Source organism: Musca domestica, unplaced genomic scaffold (assembly GCF_030504385.1).
Source record: "Musca domestica strain aabys unplaced genomic scaffold, Musca_domestica.polishedcontigs.V.1.1 14, whole genome shotgun sequence".
Taxonomy (NCBI): domain Eukaryota; kingdom Metazoa; phylum Arthropoda; class Insecta; order Diptera; family Muscidae; genus Musca; species Musca domestica.
Window position 1 is genome coordinate 17,738,225 of NW_026712192.1, and position 15,252 is coordinate 17,753,476.

The window sequence follows — 15,252 nt, forward strand, 5'->3', positions numbered from 1 at the left end:
TAAATATATTCAAAAATATAAAAAAAGAAACTACGCAAATGGATAATTTAAATTATAATCAAATCGGTTGGTTTAAGCCACCTCCAATCTAGGGTTACCATTAGATTTGCGAAATCCCAGAATATTTTAAAACAGGATGTCTGTACAAGGTTTTCTTAGATTCCAAAATATTAAATTCCAATTAAATGTGAAATTTTTTAATAAAGTTTTTCTTGGAATACGTGAATTTTAGATATATGGTTTCTTCGGCAATAATACTGATAACATTACCCCATATTGGTCAACAATTCTAAACGACAATCGAGCCACCAAATGGTTCTTTTTGGTCTTCCTTATCTCAATCCCAGTTAACAACAGAGACCTCATATCATATCATAACAAATTTCTGGATTGCAGCTCTATCCCTTCACCCAACACCCAATTTAGTACCATTTAGTATTTTTCGTGCAAATATCGGACGGATTTCCAACCCACCACCAAATTTCAAACACAGATACCATCAATGATCTAAATATCAAATTTCAGAATAGAACAGTGTTTGGCTTGCTTGTTTGGGATACCATAGTATTTTGTTGTTGCAAAAATCGTCAGGCAAAATCCCATTATTGTTGTTTTTATAAAAACAACGTTTGTTTATTAGTGGAGAACGATGGTAATGTTTACCAGGGGGTAAGGCAGGGAATACCTAGGTTTCGGAAAGAGCCACCAATCCTCATCAGTTCCCTTGTTTCTTGTCTGGGATATTCTCCCCAGAAGTTATTTAAAAAATAACTTCTATGACAAAAAACTTTTTTTACCCAAGTGACGAGATCGTAAGCTCAATAGAAGAGGAACAAAAGAATTACATAAAACTAAAATTCTTTTGGAAAATCTTCTAAATCTTACAACCGCACTTATAAACATTTACATCTTTCTCCACTTGTTATGTTTTCGTTCAACCTGAACGAAGTAACATAACCATGTAAGTTTGTTTTGTCTGTTACAACAAAAACCCCTTCGTCGACCGTTTTTTTTCAGAAGTTATTTTTTGTCATAGAAGTTATTTTTTAAATAACTTCTGGGGAGAATATCCCAGACAAGAAACAAGGGAACTGATGAGGATTGGTGGCACTTTCCGAAACCTAGGTATTCCCTGCCTTACCCCCTGGTAAACATTACCATCGTTCTCCACTAATAACAAACGTTGTTTTTATAAAAACAACAATAATGGGATTTTGCCTGACGATTTTTGCAACAACAAAATACTATGGTATCCCAAACAAGCAAGCCAAACACTGTTCTATTAATAGACACAGGCACGGTCGACGAAGGGGTTTTTGTTGTAACAGACAAAACAAACTTACATGGTTATGTTACTTCGTTCAGGTTGAACGAAAACATAACAAGTGGAGAAAGATGTAAATGTTTATAAGTGCGGTTGTAAGATTTAGAAGATTTTCCAAAAGAATTTTAGTTTTATGTAATTCTTTTGTTCCTCTTCTATTGAGCTTACGATCTCGTCACTTGGGTAAAAAAAGTTTTTTGTCATAGAAGTTATTTTTTAAATAACTTCTGGGGAGAATATCCCAGACAAGAAACAAGGGAACTGATGAGGATTGGTGGCTCTTTCCGAAACCTAGGTATTCCCTGCCTTACCCCCTGGTAAACATTACCATCGTTCTCCACTAATAAACAAACGTTGTTTTTATAAAAACAACAATAATGGGATTTTGCCTGACGATTTTTGCAACAACAAAATACTATGGTATCCCAAACAAGCAAGCCAAACACTGTTCTATTAATAGACACAGGCACGGTCGACGAAGGGGTTTTTGTTGTAACAGACAAAACAAACTTACATGGTTATGTTACTTCGTTCAGGTTGAACGAAAACATAACAAGTGGAGAAAGATGTAAATGTTTATAAGTGCGGTTGTAAGATTTAGAAGATTTTCCAAAAGAATTTTAGTTTTATGTAATTCTTTTGTTCCTCTTCTATTGAGCTTACGATCTCGTCACTTGGGTAAAAAAAAGTTTTTTGTCATAGAAGTTATTTTTTAAATAACTTCTGGGGAGAATATCCCAGACAAGAAACAAGGGAACTGATGAGGATTGGTGGCTCTTTCCGAAACCTAGGTATTCCCTGCCTTACCCCCTGGTAAACATTACCATCGTTCTCCACTAATAAACAAACGTTGTTTTTATAAAAACAACAATAATGGGATTTTGCCTGACGATTTTTGCAACAACAAAATACTATGGTATCCCAAACAAGCAAGCCAAACACTGTTCTATTAATAGACACAGGCACGGTCGACGAAGGGGTTTTTGTTGTAACAGACAAAACAAACTTACATGGTTATGTTACTTCGTTCAGGTTGAACGAAAACATAACAAGTGGAGAAAGATGTAAATGTTTATAAGTGCGGTTGTAAGATTTAGAAGATTTTCCAAAAGAATTTTAGTTTTATGTAATTCTTTTGTTCCTCTTCTATTGAGCTTACGATCTCGTCACTTGGGTAAAAAAAGTTTTTTGTCATAGAAGTTATTTTTTAAATAACTTCTGGGGAGAATATCCCAGACAAGAAACAAGGGAACTGATGAGGATTGGTGGCTCTTTCCGAAACCTAGGTATTCCCTGCCTTACCCCCTGGTAAACATTACCATCGTTCTCCACTAATAAACAAACGTTGTTTTTATAAAAACAACAATTTCAGAATTTTAACTCTTTCCCATTAACCAGTACCAAAATTTAGTACATTTCGTACAAATATAGCACCCATCTCCGAAATCACGTCCATATGTCCCGGCGACACACATGATTCGAAATGGTATCAATTGTAGTACATTTTAGTACTTTTCGTCCACTTATAGTGCAAGTTTCCAAAAACCCTGTGGTATATCCTCCATACACTCCATAGGTGATCCTCATTTTGTATTTAGTTCTAGCTCTACTTGATCGTCAAATACAAAGGGTACCATATTTAGTACCTTTTGTACAGTTCTTGTGCGAATTGCTAAAAATCCAGCCTTATCTGACATCTTCGGACTAAGAGTGACCCTCATCCATTTTTTTATACCCTACACCACAAGGTGGTCAGGGTATTATGTCTTTGTGCATTTGTTTGTAACAGGCAAAAGGAAACGAGATAGACCCATAGTTCCTTTTGATGATCTGCATAGAATCGCATTCTGAGTCGATTTATGCATGTCCGCCTGTCCGCCCGTCTGTCTTTCCCCGTCTGTCCATGTATTTTTGTAAACAAAGTACAGTTCGCATTTATTGCCCTTTCCAGATGAAATTTTGCACAGATCATTTATTTGGCCCAAGGACGAACCCTATTTGACAAATTGGAGATAATCGGTCAAAATATATCTTCGTCCGATTTGCCTTTTATTGTGCACCAATCGTCTAATATTTGTCTAAACAGGATGGCATTTGGCACATACAACCGAATTGAGTCTAGAAGCTAGTATGCCAAATTTGAAAATCGGTTCAGATATAGCTATAGATCCCATATATATTGTTCATCCGATTTGTTGTATTTGTTACCCACAGCCATAATATGCACTCCTTAACAACGATATTCAGGGAAACATATCAAATACAGCTCAGAAATATCTTTGCTAAATTTTATCGAGATCGGTTCAGATTTGGATATAGCTCCAATATATATTTTTATCCGATTTCAAATTAATTGTGCACCAAATGGGCAATACAAGTCCGAATTTAAAAGATACAAATGCTTCGACATATTTAGTCCTTTGAACGTTAAATTATAATCATAGCCTGTATAATTAAATTCTCCCATCAAAACTTTTAATTGTTATGTGGATCTCTACTTAATAAGCAAAGTGGTGTAGGTTATCTTAAAGTCGGGCGGAGCCGACTTTTTTTTTTTTTGAAAACGTTTACTAGCTCCAATATCGCCCATATTCTAACTCGAACTAAGTTTCGGTAGAAATACTATGATATGAGAGGTTTGAATCGAATCAGACTATCGGAAGGGTCGCCATTGTTTACTAGACTCCGTATGTCTTAAAATAAGTTTCTTAATAAGAGAAATGTGTTCAAAAGCTGCAATCTTGATGAGGAACATTTGAAACGTATCAAATGATTAGAAAAAGGTTCTACTAATAATGCTTGTTCTATTAATTCTATTAATAAACACTTGTAAGGCTACATGCCTTACGTGAACCTTGGTTGATAATGGCTTGCAACAATGCCCCCATTAAATAAACTGAAATAAGATGTGTGAATATAGCCTTTCAACCATCTCAAACTGGGCATCCCAAATGGGCATTTCTCCTCAAACTTGAATAGACAACAACATACTAAATTTATTTCGTCATTGCACTGATGTGACAAATATATTTTTTGTAGTTTTCTTTCATTTCAATTTGAGAAATGTTTGTGTATTTTCATTTTAGATAAGAAACTACACAACAAAAACACCAAAAAGCCACAGCCACTAAAACAACAACAATTTACCGCAAATTTAATAACATAGATATTTTGCGAATGCGTAAATGTTTGGAATAGTTTCTTATGGTGGTATACCTATTCTTACATGCATACATATGTATATGTGTTCTATATGGTTTAAGAACACACTCACACACACACATGCACATATGCCAACTCATCTCAAAAAGTCTTAAAAGATTTCTCGCAAGTTAAAACTTTGAAGAAGATATCCAAACGAAGGAAAGAAACTGATAAAACAAGACAGGGCGTAATGTGTAACTTCTTCTGAGTTCTCAAGAAGGTGTGGGAGAGGGAGAAATCTTTTTTTTTCAAGTGAAGTTAATCAATTCAAAGTTGTTAAAACTGGATGGAAAACGTTTTTGTGTTCTTTTTTTCTTCTCCCTCTCTCTCTCTCACCCTCCCTTTCTCTCTCTCTCTCTCCCTTTTGGTAAAAAGAAGTTACTGCTGCTGTTGTTTGACAAAATGTCATACAACAAACCGGAAACCGATTTAATTACTTACATATGTTTGTGTGTATACAAACACACACACACATACATTTACGATATAGAATTTCTTGGTTGTGTTTATGCATTCAATGTTATTTGTTTATGGGCGTAAAAGACAAGCTTGCTTGCGGAAGCGGGAACCCCGAATGTGGTTATCGTGGGAAATTGTTTTGTACAACAGCTGTAATGGAATTACAAGAAATGATTGAGAGTGCTTCTGCGGTTCGGTGGGGCACTATGAAACACTATATGACAAATGTAGTGTGGGAAATGTTTCTAGAAAATATGGTTTGGACTAATTTAATTCATTGCAAAAAAACATAGATATAAAGAAGTGAGTTGTAAGAAAATTTGGCCAGACCGTGGAAGCTTCTAACCGATTAATATTCAGAAAATTGGTGAAATTTTTTGATGGCGCTATTGTTGAAACTTTACTCAAAATTTCGACTTCTCATGCAATTTAAACTAAATCACAAGTACTTCTAGAATCAAATCTTCCGAGATTCAAAAGTTGTGCAGTTCCATCATATCACTAATATGTGGACCTGATTTGGATTCGATTTTATCCTTGGCTGTATCTTTTGAAAATCTACATATAGTCGATGGTTTCACTTATGTGCACATATTTTCTTATTCTGATCAAATATGAAAATTGCAGAACTAAAAAAAGATAAGACCATTTATATCACCACAAAGAGCTTATACTATTTAAACATCTACAGTCATAGATAAAGATGGTCAGGCCTAATCCCATTTTTACAAAAACAACGTTTGTTTATTATTGGAGAACGATGGTAATGTTTACCAATGGGTAAGGCAGATATTCCCTGGTTTCGGAAAGAGCCACGAATCCGCAACAGTTCCCTTGTTTTATATCTGAGATATTTTCCCCAGAAGTTATTTTAAAAATAACTTCTATGACAAAAAACTTTATTTACCCAAGTGACGAGATCGTAAGCAATAATGGGAGTAAGCCTGACCATTTTGCAACAACAAAATTTTGAAAAACAGTTAATCATAGCAAACTAAACTTTCACTATTGTTGCAGAGGGTATATACTATTTAATACTGCCAAAATGTGTCTCAACGAAAAAAAGGTCCACAGGTCTCCACAAAATCTTTTTCTAGAGATTTGAAAACGGTCGGGCCTTATCCTGCCGTCACTCTGTTCATATGATTGGGAGCACACTATGACTCTCGAAAAAAGCACCCAATTTCGTCCATGTTTGGAACATCGTTAATTTTTTAGAAACTCAGCCATATGACTGGAGAGGGTATATATCATTTGATACGGCCCTACACCACAAGGTGGTCAGGGTATTATGCGTTTGTGCATTTGTTTGTAACATTGAGAAGCAAGCGAAATAGATCCATATTTACTTTTGAGGATCTCTATAGAATCACTTTCTGAGTTGATTTATGCATGCCAGTCCGTCCGTCTGTCCATGTATACTTGTGAACAAAATGCAGGTCACATTTATTATCCGATTGAGATGAAATTTTCCAAACAGCATTTGTTTGGCCCAAGGACGAACCCTATTGAAATTGGAGATAATTTGTAAAAATTTAGATATAGCTCCCATATATATCTTCGTCCGATTTAACTTTTATTGTGCACCAAACGTGTAATATTTGCCCAAATGGGATGGAATTTGGCACATACAACGGAATTGAGTCTAGAAGGTTCCAAAATTTAGTGAAGATCGGTTCAGATATAGCTGTAGCTCCTATATATATTGTTCATCCGATTTGTTACATTTGTTACCCACAGCCGTAATATACACTCCGTAACAACGATATTCAGGGAAATATTTCAAATACAGCTCAGAAATATCTTTGCCAAATTTTATTGAGATCGGTTCAGATTTTGATATTGCTCCCATATATATCTTTATCTGATTTCAAATTAATTTTGCACCAAATGGGCAAAACAAGTCTGAATTTAAAAGATACAAATACTTCGGCATATTTAGTCCTTTGAACTTTTAGTTGTAATCATAGTCATAGCGTGTATGATTGAATTCTCCCATAAAAACTTTTAATTGTTATGTGGAGCTCTACTAAATTAGCAAAGTGGTGTAGGGTATCATAAAGTCGGCCCCGCCCGACTTTAAGACCTTCTTTACTGGTTTTTTAAATAAAGTTGAAATCTAGAAATATATTTTTTTACCCGCTCATTGTAGGGAGGAAAAACAATGGAGCAATACCATAACAAGGGACTAAAATCTGGACCAATGTGGAATTTTTTATTTAGGTTTGATTCATATTACTAAAATATCATTGCTTCCACACCTCGTGTTTCGCTATGTGATTATATATATTCCAATCTAGATCAAACATAGAAACGAAAGTGCCTGAGTATTGAAAAGAAAATATTTTTTTTTTATCAAGATTTTTTTAATATCCTTTATTACGTTACAGTGAATAGGGTGTTTTTTCGCTGCTCATTTCTCATTTAAATTCAAAATAACTATTCCACTTGAAACTTATTTCCCACATACCACCACATCAACAATAGAATGGCGATTATGATAATATGTGTGAATTGACAACTACATACGCACGAGTACATTCGTATTGTTGCCACCTCAAAGTTATTTGAATTTATTTATAATTTTTTATTTGGCGTTTGCACAGTTTTATTATTTCAATTCTTAATCGCACTCCGTTTATTGCCTTAGCGATTTAAGCGCGTACAATATAAATATTCCAATACTAATTTAATGCGAGCGCTCTCCACGTATTGTTTTTCCGGCGCACAGAGGCAGCAGCAACAACAAAAAAAAGAGAGAGAAATCCCATTAACACTTTGCAAACCACTTAACGGTAGAAACTAAATTTGTTTTGAACATTCAATTTTAACGAACATCATTTGCATACATAGCGATCCAACCCCCGTACCCAAATAGAAACAAGCCATGCCTAACGTTTTCAAATCCACTGCTTGAATGTTGTTTCATGTTAATGCCACACACACACGCACACATACGTACAGAGATCACCACTCGCTCACTCACTCTCTTTCTCAATAACACGATTAGAGCATGAAACGTACTTGAATCGGGTTTAGCAATAGTATTAGCAATTTTCAACATGTTTTCGTTTCAATCTAATAAATTTTGGAGGAAAACCAGTGCCGGCATAAGTGTGTGTGTGCGAGTGGGTAGGTGTGTACATGTGCGGCAATTGACACATATGCAGCAGCATAATTGGTGATGGCATGTTGTAAAGCTACACGACATACATATTTGACATCGTGAGTTTAAACCAGTAAAGAAAGTCCTAAAGTCGGGCGCGGCCGATTTTATGATACCATACACCACTTTTCTAATTTAGTTGAGCTCCACATAACAATTAAAAGTTTTTATGGGAGAATTCAATCATACACCCTATGATTATAATTATAATTTAAAATTCAAAGGACTAAATATGCCGGAGCATTCGTATCATTTAAATTCAGACTTGTATTGCCCATTTGGTGCAAAATTAATTTGAAATCAGATAAAGATATATATGGGAGCAATATCCAAATCTGAACCGATCTTAATAAAATTTGGCAAAGATATTTCTGAGCTGTATTCAAAATATTTCCCTGAATATCGTTGTTACGGAGTGCATATTACGGCTGTGGGTAACAAATACAACAAATCGGATGAACAATATATATGGGAGCTATAGCTATATCTGAACCGATCTTCAAATTTGGCATACTACATTCTATACTCAATTCGGTCGTATGTGCCAAATTCCATCCCATTTGGGCAAATATTACACGTTTGGTGCACAATAAAAGTTGAATCGGACGAAGTTATATATGGAAGCTACACTCAAATCTGAACCGATCTTCGAAAAAATTTAGCAAAGACATTTCTGAGCTATAGTTATATCTGAACCGATTTCGATCAAATTTGGCATACTAGGCCTAATTTGGTTGTATGTTCAAAATTCCATACTATTCGGGCTGATATTACACGTTTGGTGCACAATAAAAGGCAAATCGGACGAAGTTATATATGGGAGCTATATCTAAATTTTTACCGATTCTCTTCAATTTCAATAGGGTTCCTCCTTGGGCCAAACAAATGTTGTTTGGAAAATTTCATCTCAATCGGATAACCGAATCGGATTTTTCACAAGATTACATGGACAGACGGACAGACAGACGGACTGACATGCATAAATCAACTCAGAAAGTGATTCTATGAAGATCATCAAAAGGAACTGTTTCAAACAAATGCACAAAGACGTAATATCCTGTAATATCCTGACCACCTTGTGTAGGGTATAAAAAGGGGAATCTAGTTATTGTAAGGATGGATTCAGGTATTATTTGGTAGATTCTATCAGAGAGTCCAAAGTTATAAGGCGACTAATATTCTCACGTATCCAGATCGTTTAAAACCTTTAATAGTTTTTTATATCCCCTAACCTACGAAGGATGGTTCCACTCGAATATAGGTATTTTAAAACTTTTGGATGCCCATTCTGGCAGAAAACTCCAATTTCCAATGGAGGTTTACTGTTTGGTGTAGACCCTAAAAAGCGGTATTTTTCGATGTGGTATCGGCCACAACTTCCAAACGATATATTTATAGCTAGATGCCTTGAGGTCTCTTCGAATAAAAAATCTCTTCTCTGAAATTTTTCATTAAAGGCCCTCGTTTTTGCTCCAAATCCAAATCGCGGGACCTAATGATTTTGATTAGTTTAAATATGATATTTTGGCCCAGGTTCCTGAATATTCTTCATATAATACTAGACTCTAGATATTGGGGTGTTGAAGGTGCTAGCCATAAGTTACAACTGAACAGTATTTCTTATACCCTCCACCATAGTATGAAGGGTATATTAAGTTTGTCATTCCGTTTGTAACACCTCGAAATATGCATTTTAGACCCAACAAAGTATTTATATCCTTGATCAGCATAGAATTCTATGTCGATTTAGCGATGTCTGTGGAAATTACTCCAGCTTCCGAAGGTTGATATAGTAGGTCCACGTTTTGGTATAGCCCCAATATAATGGTACCTTCCTTTTTTTTTGGTATTTTGATGATTTGAGTGACAATATTAATCGGAATTGTTTCTAATTTGGTATTTAAAGTTCGAAATGGATACTACAGCCTATGACGGAAAATTGTCTGTGCAGGTCCACATCTTCATAGCCCCCATATAACGGTACACCTCGATATTCGTTATTTTAATGATTTTAGCTACATTACTCACCGATATTTTGTATTTGAATATTGTAATAGCTCATGACAAAAGTTGCCCATGCAAGTCCATGTCGTTGTATAGACCCTAATATAATAGCTTCATTCGGCATTTTTAAGATTTTAACAGAATTTTTAACGGATTTTATTGTTTTTGAGAATTGCCAAATTCGTTCCAAATGGTGGAGGGTATTCAAAGTTTTTCCCGGCCCAACTTACAGCTTTTTTACTTGTTGTCTACCTTTATGGGTAGAAATCCATCTGGCAAAGATATTCACATTTGGAATGGTTCTGATTCTCGTGTATGTATGTATGCCAACCAATTTGGCTGCATAAATTTTCTCATAGAAAGGGCAAGAAAAAGTTCAAGTTCCTGAAATGTCTTATGGGAAAAGGCGGTTCCTCAAAAATTTGTTTCAGATCCTATGTCTTCTTTGACGAAATTCGTGTCAGAAGATTTGGAGTCGGTCCATCCCCAGGAGGAAGTATCCGATTTCATCCAAATTGGTTACATCGTAATTATACCCTCAGCCATATGGTTAGAGATGGTATATATCATTTAATACGGCCAAAACAAGCCTTATCGAAACAACGGTTTTTGACCCTAGGTATCTTTGGATGAAATCCGTTTCAGGACATTGATCGATCTATGTGCCAAATTTGAAGTGTTTTTGTTTTGTATAAAAATAAAGCGTGCTAAATTAAGTATAATCTATGTCTACCCAGAGAATAGAAGTTTGGATATAAGATTCTGAATGGCCAATTTCACCAATGTTTCTTGGCCGCTTATTATACCCTCAGCCATATGGCTAAAATGTGTACCATCGAATAGCACCTAGGTCTCTTGGACTAAATCTGTTTCGGGACATATGAAGTCGATCTAGCGATGCCCGTCCGTTGGTCCGTCTCTCTGGCTGGTGCATGATAACTCTCGAAGGGAGTGTCCGATATGGTCCAAACTTGTTGTATCGTTATATTATTATTAAACTTAGATCGAGTTTGGAGATGGACAATATCGGTCCAGTTCTTCTGGTATCTCCCCCACACAAAAGGTCGAACTTTTCAAAGAAAATATTTTACTGCACAGATATAAAAAGGATAATCCGATTTTGATCCAGATTTGCAAATCCTAATATTTGTATCAGTGCTAGATCAGGTGGGAAATAGATAATATCGGTCCACTACATCAAGTACTTCCCACACAAAGGGTTCAAATTTTGAACGATTATAACTCTTACAATTGTCTTCGAATTACACACATTACAATATAATTATTAACCCGAGGTGTGGTGTGAAGATGGTACCTCTCCCAAAACGGGTTAAAATATAATAACCATGAAGTTCATAAAACGCGAAATTAACATCCGATTCCATTCAGACTTTGCACATCTCAATATTTCTATCAGCACAATATCTGTTACAAAGATGGTAGAGATCGGACCATTCCTTCTGAAACCTGCCCCACAAACGGTCAAAGCTTTGAATACCCAAAACGATTATAAAATCCAAAATAGTAATCGTAATAACAGCAAATCCCTTAAAATTTGGCCTGGGAACCCAAGACTATTTTGGGAAACCAAGACTATTTGGATACTATCACCTCCTCTTGAAATTTCCCATCCTACAGACAATGACCCGATTTTTTTTTTTAAGTGTAGCTTGAACAGTCTCTTTCAAATCCAAGTGTTCTAGTGTTCTGTATATATTGTGACAAAATTCGGTTAGAATTTGGAAATAGTACCCATAAAGCTCTAATTTTAAAATCACTCAAAAAGTTTTAGCCACTCTCTCTCAAAATTTAGAAAATACTCGACTTGTGACATGATAGTAGCCTGTGTCTGATTTGGATGTAGCCCAAATATATAGTTCCCAATTTTGGATATTTGTCCATTTTTATACCCTCCACCTTGGAATGGAGGGTATATTAACTTTGTCATTCCGTTTGTAAAACCTCGAAAAATACATTTTACACCCACAAAGTATATGTATTCTTGATCAGCATTAAGTTCTATGTCGATTTAGCGATGTCCGTCCGTCGATCTGTGGAAATCACTCTAGCTTCAGAACGAAAAGAAGTAGGTTGATAAAATTTTACTCAAATGTGTATTATGTCTGCAGGATTTTTGGTATTGAAAATGGGTCATGTGGGCCCACATTTTGGTATACCCCCATATAATGGTACCTCCCTTTTTCGGTATTTTGGCGATTTTAGCGACATTATTCACCGGAATTGTTTCAAATCTGGTATTTGAAGTTCGTAATAAATACTACAGCATAAAACAGAAAATGGGCCATGTAGGTCCACGTCTTCGTATAGCCCCCATAAAACGGTACCCCCTGATTTTAAGTACGTTATTCGCTTTTTTCGGTATTTTGATGATTTTAGTGACATTATTTACTGGAATTGTTTCAAATTTGGTATTTGAAGTTCGTAATGAATACTACAGCCTATGACAGAAAATTGTCTGTGCAGGTCCACGTCTTCGTATAACCCCCATAAATCGGTACCTCCCTTTTTCGGTATTTTGGCGATTTAGGCGACATTATTTACCGGAATAATTTCAAATTTTGTATTTGATGTTTGTAATGAATACTACAGCCTATGACAGAAAATTGTCCGTGAAGATGCACGTCTTCGTAAAGCCCCCATATAACGATACCCCCTGATTTTAAGTACGTTATTCGCCGATTTTTTTTTTCAAGTTTCGCATTTGAATATTCTAATGGCTTATGACAAAAATTGCCTTTGCGGGTCTACGTCGTCATGTAGACCCTCATATAAGGGCTACATTCGGTATTTTTAAGATTTGAACAGAAATAAAACACGTCAACATAAATTCATGTGTCCGTATGTGTGTGTTTGTGTGATTGTATTCGAAAATATTGAAACTGCCATTTTCTTGCATGTTCAGACCATTTGGTGCTTTGTCAGGAGATTGTGTCACTAATTTTGTTTTGAGTTGCCGCTACTGCTGATGCTGCCGCTATTGCTGCTGGAGTAGCTATTGCTGAGATTAAGCTATTTTCAATTTAAAACTTAATTTGCTATTTTGACAGGATGCCAGTAAAAATTCGTTGCTCCTTTAAGTGCCAGTGCCAGTGAGCGTTAGAGCGGTAGCGAGAGAAAGAGGCTGAGTTAATAATTTCTTGGCACTTCTGTGCGAGACTCTGACTGTTTAGCCGGATGGTTTTGTAAGAAAATCCATTTAAAATTTTAGTCATCCTGTAAGATTGTGTGTGCCTATGTGTGAGTGTGAATTTTTGTATATTTAGTGTTGTGTGTGTTCGGAAGTCTTTGTAATTGGATTTTGTGGCATTGTGCACGCGTTCTCGCAACACCAGCAGTGTGCGTGTGTGTGTTAGCTGGTGTTTGCTAAGTAGGAACTACATCGGGGCTAATGTTTTCATGTGGGTGCCGTGTCATGACATTTGCACGAATTGCTGATGTAAAATACTCCATACAAGATGTTGTAACAAAAATATGGAGGTTGGGAGTTGGTTGGATGTCGGCAATGTCGATTTCGCTTTTCGAACCAGACAAAAAAAAAGAGGCACCAAAAAAAAAAAAAAAAAAAAAAAAAAAAACATGGTATGAAATACTCACCTAATACCACCGCGACTGGTGTCATAGTTTAGCAGACGTGTATTGTGCCACCATGTTATGTACGATGTTGGCTGTGGTATTTTCGATATGACACACTGAAGTTCAATGGTACTGCCGGCTTTGTAATATTTCTCTGGTGTTAAGGAGCCACGTTCATCCAGTATTTCGACATGAGAAACTGTAAATATGCGAATAAATATGCATCAGTGGGTAGTTCGGATAGATGTAGTTATGTGGGTAAGGGAGAAAGACTGAACTGAATGAATGAAAGACTAGAACACATCCAATATTTCCACATGAGGAATTGTAAATAACCGTATAAAACATGGATTAGTGTTGGTGACAGTGTTTGTTGTCAGTGATTGTGTTACTGATTAAATGAATGCATGACTGAATTGAACTCTGAGAGAAAATTTAATATTTATACAAATAAGAAGTTGGCAAACAGAGAAGTGAATCGCAGTCGAAGAGCATTTATATTGATATGGTCCACATTGGGAAAAGGTAAACAAATGCGGTTGTGGCAGACAGGAATGACCAGAACTTTTCGTATTCTAGTGCACTTTTCCAAAACTACCTCATATCACAATTTCAGATACCAACAGAGATCTAAGTATTACATTTGAGGATTCCAATTCTATCCCGTCACCCAATACAAAATTTAGTACCTATCGTACCAATATAAATTTAAATTTTTAGAACTTTGTTCCCATCCCTTCATCCAATACCAAATGTAGTACCATTTAGTTCTTTTGGATCACTTATAGTACATATTTCCGAAACCACCTCATTCTCTTCAACCTAGACCCAACAGTGGTCTCGGTACAAAATTTCAGAATTCCATCTCAGTCGGACACAAATATTTTGGCATTTCCAATATCAACTCCTATTTTCAACTACATTTTCAAAACTACCTCTATATGTCAATTCCAGATACCAACAGAGGCAGCAGCATCAAATTTTTATCCAAAACCTATACCTTCATCCAAAACGGCCAATGAAACCGTCACATGGTGCCCGAATGTTGCTTGGCGGGATTTTGACACGTTCCCGGCCAAGCACTTGCTTGAGGTGATCGACAATTTGGTACTTTTTAGTGTCAACCTTGCTTGCCAAAATACTCCAGACACAATATTCCAACGGATTTTGTAACCATTCTTGGCTGAGTGCGGCCAAATTGTTTGCATGCCCAAGGCTTTGATACACCCTCTAGAATATTTTCGCTATAATATTCGGCATTTATTCTGATGCCACGGTCGATTGATACGAGCAGAGGGCGATCATCGGCTGTTATGGCGGCGCACACCATCACCTTGGCCGGCGCTTGAGTTCTGGTGGTCAACCGAAGGTGCACATTTTTAGCTGACCTCTTTGACAAGTAACAAGTAAAAAAGCTGTAATTTCGGCCGGGCCGAACTTTGAATACCCACCACCGTTTGGAACGAATTTGGCAATTCTCAAAGAGAATAACATCCGTTAA

At 36.1% G+C, this 15,252-nt stretch overlaps 1 pseudogene; it reads right to left on the reverse strand.

The window, feature by feature from the left end:
• LOC131801133 (uncharacterized) overlaps window positions 1–15,252 on the reverse strand; it is a 191,628-nt pseudogene that overhangs the window by 65,589 nt on the left and 110,787 nt on the right.